The sequence below is a fragment of the Desmodus rotundus genome, chromosome X (assembly GCF_022682495.2).
Source record: "Desmodus rotundus isolate HL8 chromosome X, HLdesRot8A.1, whole genome shotgun sequence".
Taxonomy (NCBI): domain Eukaryota; kingdom Metazoa; phylum Chordata; class Mammalia; order Chiroptera; family Phyllostomidae; genus Desmodus; species Desmodus rotundus.
The window spans coordinates 21,544,133-21,565,542 of NC_071400.1; the positions used below are offsets into that span (position 1 = coordinate 21,544,133).

Below are 21,410 nucleotides of genomic sequence, written 5' to 3' on the forward strand. Positions count from 1 at the left end.
CATAGGTTTCAGGATAGAGATGAAGATGCTGTTAATCACCTAGAGTAATTTTTAAATTATTGTAAAGACAGATATGCTTGAGTGTTCGAGGAAATTCAATCTATTTCAGACAAATGAGATGACAGTATATTTTTCTACACACATTTAGCCTAACCAACTACAATTAGAGGGCTGTTCCCGTATGTGAACAGTGCGTTGAAAGACTGCTGGGGATCTTTTTCTCATCAACTCTAATCCATGGGTACTGAAGTATTTGAGTGACGTAGCCAATTTAAGCTCTCCAGAGGAAGCACACACTTCTTTTATAAGCCCTTCCAATGTACTCTATTCTGACTTCAAGTTGGGAGTTATGTAGATATGATGCCTATATCTACCCTGCTTTAAAGTTCCGTCCAAATCAGATGCAACATTCCTCTTACTGACCGCAAACAAGCAAACAAAGAACAAAAAAATGTTCCGTCAACAACCACACATTTCTGTCCTTCTTCCTTCCTTCCTTCAGTCTGTCATCCCCATGATCTACCACCCCTTCACCAGCCAATGTCCAGCTCTTGCTGTTGACAACCACTGCACTGCCAATTCACCTTCTAGAGAAAATAAGGCGTCAAAAAAAAAGAAAGAAATTTATCCAGTGAGCTTGTCTTGAGACCCTTAAACTCTTGACTTAACTTATTAGCCAAAAAGCTTTATTCATTAAGACTCAATTGAACAGAACACTACAGTGATCAGAATTTCAGGCTGTTCTCTCCTTTCTAAAAAAGCAAACCATAATAAAACATATAGCCAGATTAGGGATTTGTTTCACTTATCCTTTAAACAATTATCAGAGACTGTCCGTATTCAACACAGTATTACTATTCATTCAACAAATATTTACTGAGCTCCTACTATGTGCCAGCATTGTCCTGGGTACTGGAGATTCAACAGTTAACAACCTCTGGCTCATGTGGTTCAGTGGATTGAGTGCCAGCCTACAAACCAAACCAAGGGGTCACTGGTTTGATTCCCACTCAGGGCACATGCCCGAGTTAACGGCCAGTTCCCCAGTTGCGGGCGTGCGAGAGGCAACCAATGGATGTTTCTCTTGCACATCAATGTTTTTCTCCCTCTCTTCCTCCCTCCCTTCCCCTCTCTCTGAAAATAAATAAATAAAATCTTTAAAACAAACAACTAACAAAAAAAATCCCTGCCGCCATGAAGCTTATATTCTAGTGGAATGAGATGCACAGGAAACACCCTAAATGATTTTATGTTTGCAGTATGTTAGAAGGTGGTATAACACAGGCTAAGGGGCCTGGCAATGGTCAGGGGAGGGGGCGCAGGCTTACAATTTGAAAGTGGGTGAGCAGGATAGGTCTTGCTGAGGAGACACTTCAACATCTGGAAGGAAGCAAAGGGATGAGCCATGTGGTATCTGGGGGAAGAGCATTCCATGGAAAAGGGAACAACCTATGCAGACGTCCTAAGGCTTGAGGCTGCCTGCTAAGATCAAGGAAGAGCCAGGCTAGCATGACACACAGGGACTGAGCAAAGGGAAAGAGGCAATAAGGGGTGAATGGAGGCACATACTCCCATTCTCTTCTTGCTCCTCATCCTATTCTCTATCTCTGCATCATAGGCTACTGCTGCCCTCGTCCCTTTCCCTGTACTTGCCCCTCTCCTGGCTATCCTGACTCAATGCCTGCTGGCTTCTCTAGGGAACTTCTCTCCCTCCACCTGCCCCAGAAACCTGGACCTTATCATGCTTTGGTTTCTCCTCACCTCCTCCTCACCCTGGCCACCCCCTCCCATCTCTTCCCCTTCCTCCCCTCTTTCTCTCCCTACCCCCATGTATCTCTCTCCCCCTTTCCCTTCCCTTCCCTTCCCTTTCAATCTCTCTCCCATTTCCCTCTATTCATCCTCATCACGTTCCTCTTCCCCCTATTATTCTCCCAGCTTTCTCTTTCTCCCCCTCTCCCCTGCTTCTCTACTCCCTATCTCCTGTCTCTCTCTAGCACAGCCCTCTCTCCTCCAACTTTCTCCCCTTTCCCGCTTGTTTTGCCCGAGGTCCTTTCCCTCCTTTATCTCACTTTCCTTTTTTTCCCCTCAGGCTCCACTCTCTCCTCCCTCTCCCCCTCCTTTTCTCTCTCCCGATTTCCTTCCTCTTACCTCAACTTTTAATGTCCCTCTCTTGTCTCTCTTGTCCTCCTCTAGTAAATCTGGCTCAAGCTGGCTCTCCACTACCCCCACCTCTCTCCCTCTCTGTGTGTGTGTCTGTCAGTCTCACCCCTCCTTCTTCCTCAGTCCATGAGCTTCCACAGTTTCAACTCACCCCTTCATATACTGACGACACCCAAACCTGTATCTGTAGCGCTGACCTCTCTCCTTAGACCCAGACCAGAACTTCCAGCTGCCAGTGACTCGCTGTTAATTGGATGTTCACTGAGCCCCTTAAACTCAGTGTGTCTCAAACTGAACTCATTATCTGTTCCCATAAACCTGCTCCCCACCCCACCCCCACACCCAGCTTGTTTCCTATCTTAGCCAATAGCACCACCGTCCCCTAGCCTGGAAATTTCAGCATTGTCATTGTTGTCTGTAACACCTTCTCTCTCCCACTGCCCACATCCAATCAGGAGCCAACCTGAACAATGCCATCTCCATCCTCTCCTTCTACAACTCTCGCCACTAACCTGATGCAGGCCCTCAGCATCTTTCACCCAGAATATTATAATAGCTTCTTAACCAGTCCCTCTGTCTCCAGTCTCTTGATTCTATAATCAATTCATTTTCTAAAGTACCAGTTCAATCCTATCATCCCATCCCTCCTCAAAAGCTTTCAATGGCTTTCCTCTGCCTTCAAAATCAAGCCAGTGTTTCTTAGCACAGCATTCAGGGCCCTCCATGACCTAGCCTCAAACCTCTTTGCCTTCTCTCCCACATTCTGCCATTCCCCCGCTGCTCTTGCCATCCTGACCCTTCCTTGCACAGATCATCCAGTTTCAGGATTTTGCTGTGTCCTCACCCTGAAATGGTCTCTCCTGTGCCCCCACTTCCTCTTCGGTCATCCTCAAGGCTTATCTTAAATGTCATCATGTCATCTCCCCAGCCCCAGCCCCTGGTCAGTTAACTCCTCCCTCTCTAGTTCCAATACATTTCACTCCTACCTCTACCGCAGACCTGATTTTTATTCTCCTCCACAGTGTGCTTAGCTGGGAGCTTGGCATGTCTGCCTCCCTCATGAGGCAATCAGCTACTTAAGGTAAGAAATACCATCTTTTTTTGTCTCTAGTTCCTCTGCAATGTCTTACATATAGCAAGTAATCAGTAAATGCATGTTATATGGAACTGAATCCTGCATGACAATTGAAGTGATGACCCTAAGAAAGTGGAAGCAAAATCAACCCCCTAACAAGTATCCACTGTGCATACTTACTATAGAAAAAACCGTTGTACTTCAATTTTAAAAAATGATGCACTGTCTATAGCACACCCTTCTGGAGCTGCCCGATCTTAGACTGGTTCATTGTCTTTAACCTATTTTGCACCTCTGTAAATTGCAGGTACCTGTTGGATATGCAGACTGGGTCCTGTCCCATAGAGTTTGGATTGACTTCCCTTTCCACTGTGGAAAAACCAGTTTTGCCTCCATTTGCCACTCAGTTCCTTTGCTCCATATAAATTTGTGCTTTTGAACTTTTTCGTTCAGCCGTCTATAACATCTGTCTGGTTCCCTTGTTGATTAATGAGTAAAATAAAATTTGTAACACGTGTTCATTTTTAAATGTGTATGAGACTCATGATTTTACCTTTCCTGAAAATTATCTGTAATATTACTGAGACAGCTATGTGGGTTAACACATAATTTTAGAAAGATTTCAACAAGGGGTATGACAAATAGATTGACTGTTGGCTTCACGTCGGTTCACCAGGATCCCATTCCCTGAATATCCTGGTTAATCAAGTTTTGACTGTTTCTTAGAATATCTTGGAATATCACAGTTTTAGAAACAACAACTCAGCCTGTTGGCTGATGTACTAGGTACTTTTTTCACATTTTATCTCTATGAAGCATTGGAAGACTCTGGTCATGGAAGGGGCCATTCTTGCCATAAGATGAGTTTCAACATGAAGTAGCTACCTGAATGTCGGTGGGCAGCGGATAAAAGTCACTGACTGTGGCCTTTTTACTCTTAGGTTTATTTTTGTTGTTTAGAGGGGATTAGTAGTTTGTGGGGCCTAGAACAGAAATCAGAAGGGGGGAACCTTGGCATTTAGAAACAGGACAACATATAAAATATCACCTAGATAAAGGAGTTTTTAGACTCCTCCCAAAACCAAATAACAACCACAAAAAAAAACCCCAAGTAAAAACCAAAATAATTACCACCCAATACACATTTTACAACTACCGAGAAAGCAAAACTCATACTGGGTACCCCATTTTCACAAGATCACAAAGGTGGAACATCTGCTTAAATCTTGGCCTCCCACTCTTTAATAATGATTTTGTCAGAGCAGCACCCCTTCCTACGTGAAGCCCACTGCTGCTGAGTAACAGTAGCCTTTGCAGGGAAGGGGCATAGATGGATAGAAAGCACAGACAGAAAAACACCAAGACAAGTGGTCAATACAAGGCGAGATGGATCCTCCTGAGCCAGAGAGTAAACAAAAGGAACTTTTAAAGAGGCACTGATGGCCCTGACCAGCGTGGCTTGGTTGGGCACCATCCCACAAAGAGAAAGGTCGCCAGTTCAATTCCCAGTCAGAGCACATGCCTGGGTTGCGGGTTTGCCCGGATTGCAGGTTCCATCCCCAGGTCCCCGGTTGGGATACGTATGAGAGGCAACAGATCGATGTTTATCTCTCACATCAAGGTTTCTCTCCCTCTCTTTCTCCCTCACTTCCCCTCTCTCTATAAATTAAATAAATAAGTAAATAAATAAATAAATAAGAAATAAATAAGAGGCACTGGTGGTGTCAATGCCCACATAGGAAGGGAGGAGTTAAGATGGCCAACAGGCACCAATGTGTCCCAGGCCAGGATCACTGAGGAGCTTGTTCAAAACACAAGAGTCGTAGGTCCCAGTCCTGGAGTTTCTGATCCAGCAGGCCTAGGGTTTTGTTTTGTTACTGTCATGTCCAACCAAATCACTAACCACTCAACTGTACACTACTTCTCAGGAGAGGTGAGCAAAAAAGGAAAAATCTTACAGACACGCTACACTTGGTAGGTTCCGCTGGTACACTACACACTTCTACATCAGTTGCTTTTGCTCGTAGCACCTGCACTCATGTGTGGTGTGCGTTCTCAGTGTCTCTCTCTCTCTCTCTCTCTCTCTCTCTCTCTCTCTCTCTCGCGCGCGCGCGCGCTCTCACTCTCGCTCTCTCTGATGGGAACCATCACATCAAAGGCAAAAGGCGAAGTTCCTAAAAGGAATTTGGAAGAAACCTGGTAACCTCATGTGACCCAGGAAGCCCAGGCACAAGGATATGAAATACCTCAAAGGATTTTCCCAGATGTCACAACCATGTAATTGCTAAGAAATGAACAGCTGCATGGCCCCAGAATCAAATGCTGGTAACTGCCGACAAGGCAGTGGGACCACTATGAGCTAGCCCCACTTTGTGGGGGAAAGCTCAAAAGGCACATCCAACTCATGGTGAAAACAAAGGAGAGCACTTGCTCCAGCAACCCAAAGTATTAAGTATGGCTGGGAAAAAAACAATAAATAAAACTTTTTTTTTTATTTGGGAGGTACATATACACATAAGTATAAGAACTGACCAAGATCCAAGAGAATGAATCCAACAGGCAGGCACCAGAGAGTAGGTAGCCAGACATAACCACCACACTACAAAATAGGCGAAACCAAAAATAAAATGGACTAATAGGAGAACAATAACTTTAAAAGGGTGAAAACAGCAGCTAAGCTGAGGGAGGGCAACTAGAACAGAAGCCATTATGAAGCAGAAATCTTTCTGCAAAAAAATCCAAAAGAAAAAATACTAGAAGACAAGGGCAGGTGTGAAAGGCATAAAAGAGTAGCCCATAGGATATGACAACCAAAAGGGAAAAGTGTAATAGGGGAACCTGAAATATTTCACCATCACGGGCCAAACTGAAACACTGTGGGGAAGCACTGAAGACAGACATTTTAGAAGTTTAGGGAGAGTACGTTATCAAAAGGGGGAGAACATCAAATTATAGCCCAAGTCAGGGTTAAAGGCAGTTGGTAATAGTGGATGGGCAGCACTAAAATCTCAAAGAAGATTTTACAAGTTGGGTAACTTTTTTGGTTTTATTTTGAAATGAAGATACTCAAATAAGCGGATTTCACAACAACTACAAGCAAAGCATGGTTGTCATGCATATGAGGAAGAGAAGGACACCAAAGGAGGTAACAGAGCATCTCTATCTGACCAATGCTTTTTACCAAAGGTAGACACTGTTTAAAAAGTTAACCTTGAAAATGACCAGGCAGGGTGCATGTCCAGCAAACGAGTTCCCCAGAATCATGAATAGCATAGCATGAAACCTGCCCGCTTATTCATTGTTGGATTCTACCATCAAGACAGTAAATTAGAAACTCAAGATTAGGAAGGTCTCAGTTAAACTAAATCTGGAAGTGCTCCCCCAGTCTTCTTTGGTTTACACTGCCTGGTGACCTGGAAGCAATTATGACTTTAAAAAATGAGCCGGAAAAATATTCATCTTGAAGCCTGGCCCTGAATCTGTCCTCAAGAGGATAGGCGTGGCCAGGAGACAGTTTAAGAACGAGGGTTGGGTCAGTGATGACTAATGAGTGAAAAAAAAACCCAACTTTGGGACCTATTGCTCCAATAGAAATCCAGAGCTCTGGCTGAAGTGCCCAAAAGACAGAGGCATTCATATTCAAGTGTCACAGAAGCAAGGGAGAAGCCACCCCATTACTCCACTTTGGGAAAAGAGCATCTAAGACACCTCCAAGGAGATCCGAGAGACTACTGACATCAACAACCTGGGGCTAAAGTGAAAAGGCTGTGACTTGCACCCTCTCTCCAATGTGCCTTCAGAGGGAGGTCAAAACATCTCAAAATCAGTTTTCAATGGCTACACATACCCAACAAGGATAACTTTACCTGGCTTTAGATATGAAACCCCTACCACAGACCTTACCCTTCTTGTCACTCTGCCTTCTTCCATGTGTATTTAACAGGAGACTAACATTCCTGTTTTTCCTATTTAATTACATATGCCAAACCTCACCTCCGAATGAGGAATTTCTCCAATGTAAATTGTTCTAATCTACTAAGTTCCCATAAAAGGGTATTCTGATATTCCCCTCAGCATTCCCCCCAATATCTATATCCCCTCATCTTTTCCCACCATACTTCACTTTCCTACCCAGTCACTTTACTTTGCTTCCCTTCACACAAAACAGGTTCCTCTACCACCACACACCACCCCTCACAAACATACACACACTAAATCAAGTGGAAATAATTTGCTGGGCAATTGAAAGGAGGAAGAGGCCCTTTGCACAGTTCATCCCAACCTTCTGCCTGACAGTCTGTTCTAGCACTTTCTAGTTTCCCTGTTTTTTGTTTGTTTGTTTGTTTTTGCTATCCAAATATTTCCACTGGTTCTACCCCAAAGGGTCTGTCTTAAAGGGACACTGCATCCTGTTCTCAAAAACATTAATTCTTGTAATTTTCCGAGAAAGCTAAGTAGTTGCCTGCACACAGCTCTAGCATGGACATCTTCATAGACTGCTTGGATACCTCCACGTTTAAAAACCTTGCCTATAAACATTTATGAGAATGAATACAAACGAATGTATACTATTTGGTCAACACACAGAGCTTACTCATTCAAATGAATGTAGTTACCTCCAAAGTACTCACCTTGGGAGGCTAGACATTCATCTCAATGGAATGGTCAGGGCTTGTTATCTCCCTGGAGCTCCTCTTCAGTGAGAATTACCATCCGAACCTTTTTCAACCCAAACCACATCCTTTCCAATCTCCTCACTAGTGTGGAATCCCCAGCCATTCAATTTGATGTTGAAAACTGCCAAAATCCATTTGGAATCATCTAATCACAGAGCAGCAACATCCTTGAAGTGTGATATACTCCAGTATCCACAGATAAACTGTGGGGGGCAAATTTGGAGAGCACCTTCAGCCCCCACTTCTCAACCATTTCAGACACCTCAGTATATCCATTTACTATGCCATCTGCAAAATGGGAATACACCAGTCCCTGCTTAAAACTGAGCATAACACAAAAGTACTGGAAAGGACAAAAGGTAATCGACTGCAACAATGAAATAGGCAAAAGCAAACGTTTTAATTTCTCATTTATATTTTCATGCCACCAGATTGCTTTAGCTCTTCTACCCACTGCCATGACACTTTTTCCTGTTATTCAAGTAGTACTCACTTTCATTTCCTACTGCAAGGAAATTATTTTACTCCATTTAAGGAAAACACTTCGTTAAATCCTTATACTATACCTAGGGTCTAACTATAAGATTTTGTACAACTTCTAGATGTCACAGGTAGGAAGAAAACCTAAGGAATCACCACAAAATTAATCAGTCCTCTTCAAAATACAAAGCCACCTAAAAATGTCACCCTAAGTAACTAGTCATCTTTCGAGAACTTCTGATTTCTTCTAGATAGAAAATAAGAGTTGGACTTCCTCCGTCTTGGTCTTCGGCAGGACCATGTGAATATTTGTGTGTGTTTCACACCCTGAACTTGCGTCAATGTAATTTGAAACTGGAATCCCTTTGGTGATGCTTCTACACCCTCCCTGCCATGAACTGTGACAGTGGCCCGCGACTATCCCCACTTCGACACACTGTATTCATGATATGGAATTGTTTATCTAAAGAGGATTCCTCCTCACCAAACTCTGGCCTATTTTTTAAGTCTCCTGGACCTCTCACACAAGTATTTGGAGAGGCCATCATCAGGCTATTTTTTATATTCTCTCACTCCAGACCATGGGCTCAACTTATTTTATATATATTACTCACTCAAAGGTACACACATACACACACACACACATCATTAGCTCACAGAATTTCAAACTGTCAATATTGGGTCAACCTGCTACCAGTCTATAGGTTCCTTAAGGCAAGAAAGAATATTTTATACTTCTAATTGTCCTCCCAATAGTGTCTAGCATGATACAAGGCACACAATGGGTACTCAACAAATACTTGCTAAACTACTAGAAAAAACCGAAATCCTCTCCACATCATAAGGGCAATCAAGGATCCTGTATAGACCCTGGCCAGGTAGCTCAATTGATTAGAGCATCGTCCTGATGTGCTAAGGCTGCGGGTTTGAACCCTGGTCAGGGCACAGGCAAGAATCAACCAATGAATGCATAAATAAGTGTTAACAACAAGTTGATGTTTCTCCCTTTCTCTCTCAAAATCAAGCAATAATTTTTTTTAAAATCCTATATAAAAATCATTGGAAGGACCAAAGGGACCATTGGGTCTATGGATTTTTTTTTCCTTCCCTTGCTCTCTCATAAACTTTCTCTTCCTTCTTTTCTTTACTTCCACAATAAAGACAAGCACAGAAATAAAATAAAATTGGGTGGGGCAAAACAATAAAATCAACTTCCAATTATCTGAGTGTTGTTTAGCCAGAGCTAATTCTTAAACCCAGCCGACTTACAGATGGACTGCCTTCTGCCACTTACAGTAGATGTGTGCTCAGGGAAAGACTCATTTTAATATTTGCCTAAGCAGCATATAAATAGGAAGGTAAATCTGCTGGGGAGGGGGGCAGGTAGAGAATAATGCATTTTCAAAATCAAACAGAAATTATTACAATTGAGCCTTGAACAACACAGGTTTGAATTGCTCAGGTCCACTTATATGTGATTTTTTTTCAATATACTGTTGGCTTTCCATATCCCTGGGTCTCATATCCGTGACTCAACTAACAGGGGATGAAAAACACTATTTTCCATTTGATGTTGGGAAACCGCAGGTGCACAAGGTGGACCGTACGCATCGTTCTACACAGTTTTATGTAAGAGACTTGAGCACTTGCAGATTTTGGCATCTGTGGGGGGTCCTGGAATCAATCCCCTACAGATGCCAAGGGACAACTATAGTTAAGTTTTTGGAGAGTCAAAAGTTATATGCAAATTTTTATTAACTGTGCAGGGTCAGCGCCCCTAAAATCCCGTCTTTGTCCAAGGCTCAACTGTATAATTTGTTAACGGATGTTTCTTTTTTTGTTTCATTTTTTATTGTCATTCTATTACAGTTGTCCCAATTCTTTCCCCCCTTTGCCCTCCTCCGCCCATCCCATTCTTGCTCCTCTGGTCATTCCCACAGTTGTCCACGTCTGTGGGTCATTCATACATGTTAAGTGATCTGTTTTAAACTGACCCGCTATCACTTTCTCCATTTACTGGCATAACTGATTACTGGCATCAAAGTCCACTCTGGCTGCAAAAAGGGACTCTGTTTTACAGCCCACCTTGTTTCTCTGCTCGGAAGTTTGGCTTGGTGATACCTGAACTATTTGAGATGTTATTCTCTCCCATCCAGTCTCTGATGAACATCCTTGTCATAGAGCCATACCAGGCCCTGGCTCTATATACCAGCTTTTTGTAGAACTTCCAGATGTCAGAGACAGCTGGAAAGCCCAACCAGTCATAATTAAACACACCAGCCCTTTTCAGAAAGGAATGTTTTTTTGAAATGTCACCCCAGTAAACTAAGCTTGGGTCGTTTTTTAAGCATGGCCCAAAATGTCCCCTGAAGTTTCAAGTGGATATACGCTCTTTAGTTCCTGCCCTGAAATACTGAACAGTTACAGCACAGCTGTTAAAGAAGCTGCCACTTCCACCTCAAAGGTGGATGCAATAACACAGCGATGGGCCAAGCTCTTTCTTCCTACCACGTTGTAAATGCTAAATATGTACCAATACAACAGGAATGTGGAGAAAGAGCACAGAGAACCAAGATAGAAGAGGAGGCCTAAGGAGCTATTGACAGTTTTCATTCTGCCACCAAGTTTACCATAGTGTAATATAAAAGGCACTGTCATAGGACACAAATGTGTAAGAAAAGCTAGATAATAACATAATGATACCATTTATTGGGAATCTGTTACGGACCTGCTACTATATAAATATCATCTCACATAATCCTCATAGACTTACAAAATTGGGATTATCAACTCCATTTTATAGATGAGCAAACTGAGACTCAAGAAAGTTGTAACTCGCTTCCTGCCACCCAGCTAGGCAGTAGAAGAGCAAGGACTCTAACCTGAGGCTGTATGTCTCCAAAGCCCTAGGTAATTCTGATGCATGCTAAAGTTTAAGAACTAGTGTAAGATACTATCCTGCATTTGGTACGAACAAGTTAGACCATGTAAAGCCTCATCACCATAAGATACCTAAGCATGTCATGGGTCCAGGTATAGAGTGAACTGACTCCTCCCAGGGATCAGGGTCACGTACAGTGCACTTCCCTAAAGAACTTAGAAAAGTAAAAATCAACTTGTTCTCCTATCCCTGGACACCAGCATTATAACAAACTCAACTGTACCCTTAAATGGCACTAACACTATGATTTCTAGGCATACCTTAGCAATGAGGTAACCAAATTTTGTTTCTTAGCAGAGAGTTGATAAAGAAGCCCGAAACACAAAGCTTCGCCTGCTCCATCAGTACTCTCAATTCTTCATGGGCACTTAGCTTAATTAAGGTCTTCTTAAAATCCAAATGAAGATGTATCCTGACTCATATACTCTTACAAATAAATCTGAAAATTACCACATTTTTCAAATAATAAATCATCTCTTTTCAAATGTATTACCATTCATTAACCAGGGGGAAAATGACCTTGACATGCAGCCTACAGCCACTTTTTAAACAATTATCCATTTTTAAATGTTTTATGTGGAAATAGTAGATTCTTCTTAAAAAAAACAAACAAACAAAAAAAAAAAACCCAGGGAAACAGAACAGTACATTTGAATTACGGGAATAGAAATAGTTAATCTTACTCTTGACCAGAATTCAACTTCAGTTCACATAAGAAAGTTTTCATCATAAAAGACTGCTTTTAAGTTATGAACAGTGGGAAAGGGTAGATTTAGAAAGAGAACAGTTTCTACATTATTTTAAGGATGACCATTCAAAAACTGGCATTAATAAAGCCTAGTATGCATGTGAGACAATGTAAAAACACTGTACTAGCATCCTAGTAGCTAAAAGGTAGACTACTTATCACCTCCCTCTTAGGCTGTCCTGAAGCCAAACCCTCTGGCAAGCACAGACTCACACCTAACTAGAACCCCAACAAAGTGACTTTTCCTTTCTTTTTAAAAACACAAAGGTCTAGAGTCTTCCTTACCCCTTATGTCATCATCAGTGGCTTCTCCCTTCTATTTTATCCTATCAACAATGCCCACTTTCCCCGGCTTTCTCTGTTCCACTGTAGGGTTCAGTTTTCCACCCAATTCAACCATGACCTCCTCTTCTCTCAATCCCAGATGCTGGCTGATGCTGGAAAACAACTCCCGACCCCCCTGTGGCCCTTCTATTCCATCTCAAACTTAACTCAGCCTAGAATCAGTGAACCACTCTGGATGTACGACCCCTGATTAGCACCTTTCCTCCATGCTCCCACCCGACCCTCCAATTTGAGCCCAAGGCTCTCAGGCCACTGTTCTTTATCCTGTTTCACTTTAGAATTTCCATCATTTATCTCCCTGTATCTAGAATTCCTCCCACTTGCAGACTGGAAAAACTGGTGTATTCCCACTTTCTCCTTCTTTCAAGACCATTCTATTTAGGACCATGAATCCCCCATTCAAGTACCCTTATTTTGTCTAGATTTTCTAATTAATGCTTAGGCTTATAAGCCCTGGATCTCAGATAACCTCTGCTTCCTGGGCCCTCCCAGGGCAGTGACTCCCAAAGGCAAGTTTTTACCTTTTCTGACACTAGCTCCAGATTAACACCTGAATACCTTTCTTCCTCTTTCTCTCACAGTCTGCATTTTTCACCTGTATACTATCTCTAAATTCTCTATTCCCATATGGGTAAATATTCTTATATTTCTTCAAAACATGCCAGTTTCTGCCCAACCCTAGTTTTACCCAAGATCACTCTTCTCTCTTGCCTCAACCTTAGTGATTCTAGCATGGAAGTGTAAAGAGCCTTAAAAATTCTTCAAACTTTACTCTGGAAAACATTTTTTTCTGGAGATTTCAAGGTTCCACTTGTTCCTTCGTTGGTCCTAACATGAGACCAGTGATGGCCACGTTTCTTCCCCCTTCACTGCCCAACTAACCTAACCCTCTTCCTGACATTTGTTTTTACCTCCCTTCTTGCTAGTATTCAAGTTATTTTCTCCCATAATTCAGTTCCCCTAAAAGAAGTACCTCTCTAAAACCCATTATCCAGACTTGTCATATGAGATCCTCTGTCACCTGTACAAAAAATTTTTTTCCTATGTAGTGAACTACAGCATGATTAAAGCAAAGAGATTCTTGGAGGAACTCCCTTTGCTTCCCAAGACAGTCTACGACACTGAGAAAGAAAGGGATCCTCCCTCCCCTCTCTTGGTAAATCAAAACTGTCAGATCTAGGAGTGCCCTTGGTACAGCCACCATTTCTTCTGGAACTCCCCCGCACTCTGCCCAATCCAGACTCCAATAGCAGCGCCTGCCAGAAATTTAGCTTTCCTGTGCCCTATCCCAACAACTTGCCATCTTTTCTTTGTTGGCCTATTCTAAAGAACTAGTTCTCCTTAACCCAGACATCAGTCCCCTCCCCTCCCTCCATCAATGACTTCTCAGAGCCAAAATGGAAAGAAAACGCACCTATCTTTGCCTGAAGCTGGTAACAGAGTCAGCCCTCTTAAAAGTCAATTTGAGTAAGGCTCTGTGCCTCCCGCCTGTACCTCTCACCTCTCACGCCTGCCCACATCTTCCCCAAGGGCAACTTGCCTCAGCTGCCCTATCAAAAGATGACTCTGCCTATCAGTATCCACCTGGCTCAGTCAACACATGTCCCTCCTAAACTCTATCAACCTTCCGATTCTCAGAATCTGAGTCGCCGAGCCCCTGATCCTCCTACCTCCCCTAATTTTTCCTACTAGCTTTGCTTCTCCATCAAAATTTTACAGGTTCCTCCCCCAATTCTTTACTCCTATTTGAGCCTCTGGGTGATTCTTGAGATTGGGTTACCCCATTCACTCCCCAGTGGAATCCTCCAAATTTCTTTGCTACATACTGTCCTCTTTGGTAGCACATGATGCCATCACCACCCAATCTGAGTACTCTGGTACTAAACTAAAATCTACTCCTTTGTGCTGCCTACCATCTACCCCCAAAATAAACCCCCCTCTATCCCAACATTCAAGGATAGGGAAGGCAAATAGAGACCTAGGTGACCTATAAAGTCCCTTCAACCTTGAAATTTTATTATCAACCTAATCCATTCTCAACCCCAAATGCATCCCCCGTTCATTTTTCCAAAAAACGTTTCAATGGCGTGACTTTGAGAAAGTCTAAGCTGAATGAACCATGGGGCTACCAGAGTAAGGCTAACCTACAACTGCATCCCCAGAAGTGTCACCAAAGATTTTTGCAATAGTATTCCACCTCTGTGCCACAGGGACGACCTCCAAACTGCCTTGAGAGTATTCAGCTGTCGCACAAGTTACCCGACCCCCTCCCACACTCGCCTAAAGAGGTCCTAAACCCTGAGCTGGATGCGTCCTAGCCAAAAGACGCCTTTCCTTACTGTCTACTCTGGTAGACACCAAGAATTACTAAGTATCACCACATCGACAGCTTCTACAGCCAACGTATAAAATTTGAAAACAATAAAACAAAAAACATAGTGCTTTCACCGGGGGAGGAGGTGGTACGGGCGGAATACAAGGGCACCCTCACTGGCCTGTGCTGTTGGCCTCCGGGGTTTGCAGTGTGCTTCCCTCCCACCTTTCCCCTCAACCACATCTTTCCCTACAACAATCTCCCGCACCTCCATAACGCGAAATCCCCAGCTGAGGTGCGGTCAGCTCCTCCCAGCCTAGCCCCGGACGTCCCTCTGGCCCAGCCTTCCTCTCGGCGGGACCCTAACGAGGAAGGCCCCCTCCACCGTCCAGTTCACCTCCCGATCCCTTCCTGGGCTAATGGGTGCCCCTGCAGGGCTCCGTCCCGAAGAAGAACCTCGAGGAGCCAAGCCCACGAGGCCCGTCGCGGGACCCACCCACCCCCTTCCTTCTCCTAGTACCTCGTCCTCCATGCACCGGCCCCCGGGGCTCTTCGTCGTCTCGGTCCGGGCTCGTACCGCCCCCCGTCGGGGCTCCACCCCCCCCCGCCTGCTCCCGCCCCCAGGACTGCCCCCTCCCCACCGGGAGCAGCCTGCGCCCTCTGCCCCGGCACGGGACTCCCTTTGGCCTCCGTTCCCCGCCCAGAAGCGGCGGCGGCGGCAGCGGCGGCGGCAACGGCTGCGGCGGCCCCAGCAGGAGGAGCAGCGCGGCGGCGGCGGCGGCGGCAGTAGCACCGCCCCGGCCCCGCCCCGCCGCCCGCCGGAGCCCCACGCCCCGCCCGCCCAGTCGCCGGACTGCTCCCCCCGAAGCCCACCACTAAGCCCCCCCACGCCCCAGCCGTGATCCGCTCGAATCCAGCTCCGCTGGGCCTGCTGTCCATTCCTCACGCCCCTAAAGACCGGGGTGGGGTAGCCCTGGGGTTCGCGGCCGTCCCTCGCCCTCCTTCTCCAAGGGCTGAGGGGATTGCCCCTGATCCCGAAACCCGGCCCCGTAACCGGAGCCTCCCTCCTTCCAGCCCTCGGCTCTGCTCTCAAACCCCTTGCCTCCAGGCCTGGCGCGAAGCGGGTGGAGAGCTTGCACGCCGGATTTTACCCCTGGCTTGCGGAGGCTAGAGGGAATTGCCCCCATCTCATCCCCCTTCAATTTAAGCCCCCTCCCCGCCGCGCCCGGCCCGGTGGCCCCCGCCTGTGGAGCTAGGGCAGCGGAGCCAGGGCGCTCCGAAGTCATCCCCCGCCTTTTTTCCAGGGACTCGGATAATTGCCCCTGCCCCCATCACAGCACTCCCACTCCTGAACCCAGGCCCCGCCACCACCTAGGTGTACCCCTTACCCTAGGGTTCCTGCACCCCAACACCGGGGAGAACGCAGCCTTGAAGAGCACCCGTCGCACCTCCCCTCTGAGGTTGGAGGGTATTTTCTCCCAGCCTCTTCAAGACTTCATCACGGACAGTAATCCCCCCTCCCAAAAAAAACAAGACCTTTATCACCCTGCCCTGCTGGCCATCCTCCCTTCTGATCGTCGGATCGCTGGATCGGGGTGGGGGGGGGTTGGGGCCAGGTAGTTAACAAAACCGTAGCCTCCACCTCCTTTTCCAAGGAGTGGGGTAATTCCAATGGTTTCCCCCCTAGGATCAACCAGACCCCCGTTTCCATGGAGACCCCCGCCCAGCCGGGAAGAAGACTCTTTCGAATCCAAGCGAACAAGTCTCACCTGGCTGAGGGAAAGGGGTGAGGTGGGGGTAGGGTAGGGTAGGAATGGGGTACGAAGGTGGGAAGTGGAGAGGAGCAGTCCCGAAGGGAGGGGCGAGAACCGAGCAAACCCAGGGAGCGCTACGTCCGGGGACACGAAGAGGACGGCGCCCCCGGGGGGTAGCTGAGCGGCCGTGGGGCGAAGAAGGGACAGGGTTGAGGAAAGGCTTAAGATGGAAAGAAGCGAGGGGGGAGATACGAGAACGCTGGGGAGCCAAAAGGGGTGGAGGGGTTGAGGGAGAGGAAAAAAAGACGCACCTGTTCTCGGGTCGGCTCCGCGGAGAAGCTAAGGCCGCCACCCGGGCTCTCTCTTACCCACTCAGTACCGCCACCCGCCTCATACTGCCCGGATCCGATGCCCCCCTCCGCCTCTTATCGCCACCGACCTCCTTCTCGTCTCTCTCCGCGGCGGCGGCGGTCGGACTCTAGGAACTGAGAGGAAGAAGGGAGGGCTCAGCAAAGCGGAGGAGAGACAGAGCCACACACTGGCAGCAACCGCGGCGAGCGAAAGAGTGAGGGGGAGAGCGGTGTGTGTGTGTCTGTGTGTGCGAGCGAAGCCTGGTGGAGTGGGTGCCGGTCGCAGGGCTCGACGGGAAGTGGAGTCCGGCGGAGTCCGCGGACGTTGCCAGACCTGGCTTCACGGGACTACAGCTCCCACAATGCCGCCTGTCGGGGGGAGAAATGGGGAGGAGGAGAAGGGAGGGAGCGAGAGAGGGAGGGACGAAAGCAGGGAGCAAGCGGCGGCAAAGGGGGCAGAGCCAAGCAGCCCCGGTGACACTGGGAGGGGAGGGGAGGAGGAGGGGATCACTGCGAGGACCGAGCGGATTCCGGAGAGGGAGGCAGCGGTGGCTGCAGCAAGCCGGGCAAAAATCTAGACTCCCAGGAAAGGCGGAGGAGCTCAATCTGAGGGGCTGCAAGAGCCCCACGCCCCCCCCCACTCGACGCCCCTCGAAGGGGGAGGTTGAGGAAAGGAAAAGATCAATGCACCAAGGCCTGAGGGTTCTCTCTCTTCCAGCGCTCTCCACCTTATGCCCGACTTGACTTTCTCAGGCCATAGGTGCCCCATGCAGTGTGAAAATCCAGAGACCTTAGATCTTCCCTCTGGGCATCACAGAGCAGAAGCATTGAGTCCTCTTCTCCCAAGGGCCCGAGGGAGGCTCCCCTTGCTGGCAGGGTGTGACTCCCCCCTTTTTCCCGCCACCGCCCCCCCCTCCCGTTCTCCCTCCCAGGAATCCCTCCCCTGAAGCCTGGGCTCGCGTATCCCTCCCCGCCAAGAAACGGAGTCCCTCGGGGAGCAACTAACCACCACCTCCCTCATGAGGGGTCCCTACCCACCAGTATCCCCTTCTTATCATTGTCCCCCTCACCGAGGTAGTAGTGGGGGCGACCCGAGTTGGACTGGTGGCTACTTTCCCTCCGAGACTAGCCGTCCTTGGCACACCGACCCTGTGTAGAGATAGAGAAGCACATTAATACTCCCGTTTCCCCCACCCAAGTTCGGGTCCTGTGGAAATAGCTCACAAGGAAGGAGTTGGTAGTGGAAGTGAGCTTGGGGAGGGGGGGTGAATCCCAATCCTCAAACCTCATCCCAGGCATGGAATCCAGGGGTTCGTCCCTTTCCTTAAAAGCCATAAAATCACTTGGTGGGGGGTGTAGTGGATAGTAGATTATCTAAACATTAATGTCCAAGCGACTCAAAGCGACGCTACGTGTAGGAATTAGATACGAATTAGGCTGCTGTGGCGAGAGGGAAAGTATACCCCCCCTCGCCGTCGTCCACCCCCAAACACACACCCCTAAGAGAGTCAGATGGCTGAGGGAGGGGAAGAGGCAGTGGGAGAGCTGGAGAGTCAAAGGGTTGTGGCGTGGAAGGGGGGAGGGTCCGCGGCCCCCTGAAAGCAGAATCCAGATGCTAAGAAATGGGTGGGGGGTTCGGAATAATTGCAGAGAGTGTCTTTCCTCGATTTTCCCTGAATCGCCGCTGAACACCGTCTAACACTCATAGTTGCTTACCAGTCAGTGTCCTAGCCCCATTTGTGCGCATGAGGCGGCCGGAGCCCGGGGAGCCCGGGCACAAACTCCGCGGAAGCTGGCCTTCTCCGCCGCTGCGCTGCCGCGGGCCTCCCTCCCTCCGCTCGCGGCCCCGCGGATCTACCTTCGCCCCCGGCCGAGGCCAGACCCCGCTCGCAACTCCACGCCCCTACTCCACCCCCGGTTCCCCCTCCTCTCGCCCTCTCCCCGCGGGTCCGGCCCAGCCCCTAGCGGCGCCCCGCCCTACCGCTCGGTCCCGAGCCCAGCAAGTGCCCCGAACTCGCCCCCCGCCCCCACGCCCAGGCTGGTCCGGCCGGGCCTGGTTTCCCCCTCCCGCGGCGCCCCGCCCCCGAATCCACGTCCTACTTCGCCACCCAACTCGGCCCGGTCCGGGTTCGGCCCGCGCCCAGGCCACCGGAGTCCCCGGTTCGGTCCGGTGTACCGCCACCCACCCCGCCCTTGCCTGGGTGCTGGCCTGGCCCTATGCCTGCGACCGCTGATCCGGCCCAGGCAGGCGGTCTGGGTCTAGGTCCTGGTGCCGGCCTCGGTCCCGGCGGCGTTGCCGCGTCTCGCCACGAGGGCTCGGTCCACGCAAGATCCGAACCCGCGCAGGGTGGGGGCCGTGGAAAGCAAGTTTCTTTATCTTCCCTCCGCCCCCGCCGCAGGGCCGCACCGTCCCCCGCTCACCCCCCACCGCGCCCCCTTCACCTGGGCAGAGCCCCCGACCGCTGTCGCAACTTTGCTCTTCTCCACGCCGCCGGGGAAGCGGGCGAAGCGGGAGGAGGAGGGAGGTGGCGGGGGGTGCTGGGATCAGGCCGCTGGGCTCTGAGAGGACACGTGGGGGAGGAGGGGAAGGAGGAGGAGGAGGAGGAAGGGGGGGCGGGCCTGCAGTTCTCGGGGCTCCCCCTGCCAGCCCCGGGGAAGCCGGAACCTCTCCGGGCAGCCGCAGACCCCGCACTGGCCACGGGGGAAGAACGGAGCCACCTTCCCCTGCCAGCCCCCAGCTCCAGGAAGGGGGCGGGGGCGAGCAACGCCGCTTCGGGCCGGAGAGCGAGCGATTTCGCTCGTGCTTTCTGTGTGCTTCTCTCTCACCGTTTAGACTCAGTGTGTGGGGCGGTGTAGGGTCTTGCATGTGGAGGGGGGGACGCCCTCGCCGGACGCTCCGCCCCTCTCTCGGCCCCCCACTTCCCTAACCCGGGCGACCTCGGTGTATGGCTCAGGCGCTCCGGCACCGAAGCAGCCCACGAGCGCAACCCCAACCCCAGCGCCGAAGTGGGACAGGTGCTGGAGAAGGGAAAATGCCGGGGCTCGCTGCCTCGCCTAGCGTCTCCTGAGAGGTTCACCCTTCGTGGCAACCTCCCGGGCTGCAACCCCCCTGGGCCTTCCTCAAAAGGCAGCCCCCGGCCTGGGCGTGGAGGATCTTTTTTTTGCGGGGGGGCGGTGGCGAGATCCAGAGGCCCGAGGGAGGAAGGGGGAGGAGGACGACGAAAGGTCTGTAAAGGGGGATACCTGCAGGACTCGGGGCGAAAACCTGGCTCGAAGAGCACTCGGCTTCTGCCTGCTGTTCTCGGGCTCCTCAGTCATCAAACCCAGCCCCTTGACCCTTACCCTTTACCCTAACGACTCCCTGTCTGGCCAAAGGAATAAATCCTCGTACATGTTTACATCCCAGGCCATCACCAGGACTGAAGGGCTGACAAGCCTGCGGTCCACATTGAAACTCTGATGACTTTACATTAGCTCTGAGGAAGAGAGCAGCTTGCGAAGGAGCTGAAGCTGCCGGCAGACTTGCTTTCTGTCTCAGGGTGTTTCTTAGCAGTTCCAACCCTGAGCCCGTGTTGGGGACTTCAAAGGCATCGCCTCAGCCTACAGGGTTTTAGCGGAGGTGCCCAGCAGTTCCAGGAGGGTTCAGGGCTTTGTAAACAGAATGTGAAATGAATAGCAGGAATTTGAAAAGAAATCTTTATGTGCAGATATATTGATATAATTTATTATATATTTATCTATACTAAGGAAGCCAGAAGGTCATTTGGACTACAAGGAAGCCCTGCTAGATTAATGTCTTCCTTCTCCTCCCTGACCCCCTCCTTAGTGGTAAGCCCAGAGGTTCTACCTCTACGCTGTGGGGTATCTTCTCTCCTTTGGAAGAACTCTAGAGATGGCAGTTGAGACTTGCCTGGCATGTCTCCCTCACCTGGTTTGAAGGATGTGTGTGAGTATTGCGGAAGATGGCAAGCCGCTAAGGCTGCAGTGGCTTTGCTGTTGTCTGAGGCCCTCTTGCTGTCCTCACCAACCTCAAATCTATTGCCAGCAATGGGGACATAATGCTTGTCATTTGACTTTGCTTTGGGAACCTCTGTTTTACTTGACCACTCTCACTCTACCATGCACCACACACACCCACCTTTAAAAGTTTTTGGCCTAAGAAGCACCAAGGAAAAGAGAAGATTTGGAAATGATTTCTTTAAGCTAATCAACATATGAAGTCAAAAATTCATTATTAAGTGTACGTGTAAGGTGGGGAGTGGGAACCACCTCTATTGAGCCTGATAGTGCAGGCCCCACCAGTTCTACTTTGATTTGGCTTGGTTGTCTTAACTGATTTTAATTAACCTGGTAATACTGAATCTCTACTCCTCTTAAGGCCCTTAGGGCCTTAGAGCTACTTTGCTCCATGGTTTGAGGCTGAAATAGACCCCTTCGTTCCCACGAGGCTGTATCTACCATTTGGCTGCATCATTTATCTGGTGAAATGAAGGTTGGGGCAACATGGTTGTTTACTGGCTGAAGCTCTAGCTTCTCTGAGCCCTTTCCTGTTGGGGGCCATGCTTCC

At 48.7% G+C, this 21,410-nt stretch overlaps 1 protein-coding gene across 9 annotated transcripts in view; it reads right to left on the reverse strand.

Annotated features, from left to right (window-relative positions):
- BCORL1 (BCL6 corepressor like 1) overlaps positions 1-19,385 on the reverse strand; it is a 62,089-nt gene extending 42,704 nt beyond the window's left edge. For 3 of the 9 annotated variants that reach the window (XM_053917209.1, XM_053917205.2, XM_053917211.1), the window contains exons 1-3: positions 18,560-18,727; positions 17,914-17,992; positions 16,805-16,978 (exon numbers count right to left, since the gene is read on the reverse strand). The gene's annotated coding sequence lies outside the window, so the exon portion shown is untranslated. Of the gene's footprint in view, positions 1-1,328; positions 1,381-16,804; positions 17,200-17,913; positions 17,993-18,559; positions 18,728-19,285 lie in introns of those variants that run through there. The other 6 variants (XM_053917207.1, XM_053917210.2, XM_053917206.2 and 3 more) reach the window with 5 other exon arrangements.
- Positions 19,386-21,410: the final 2,025 nt, after the last annotated feature.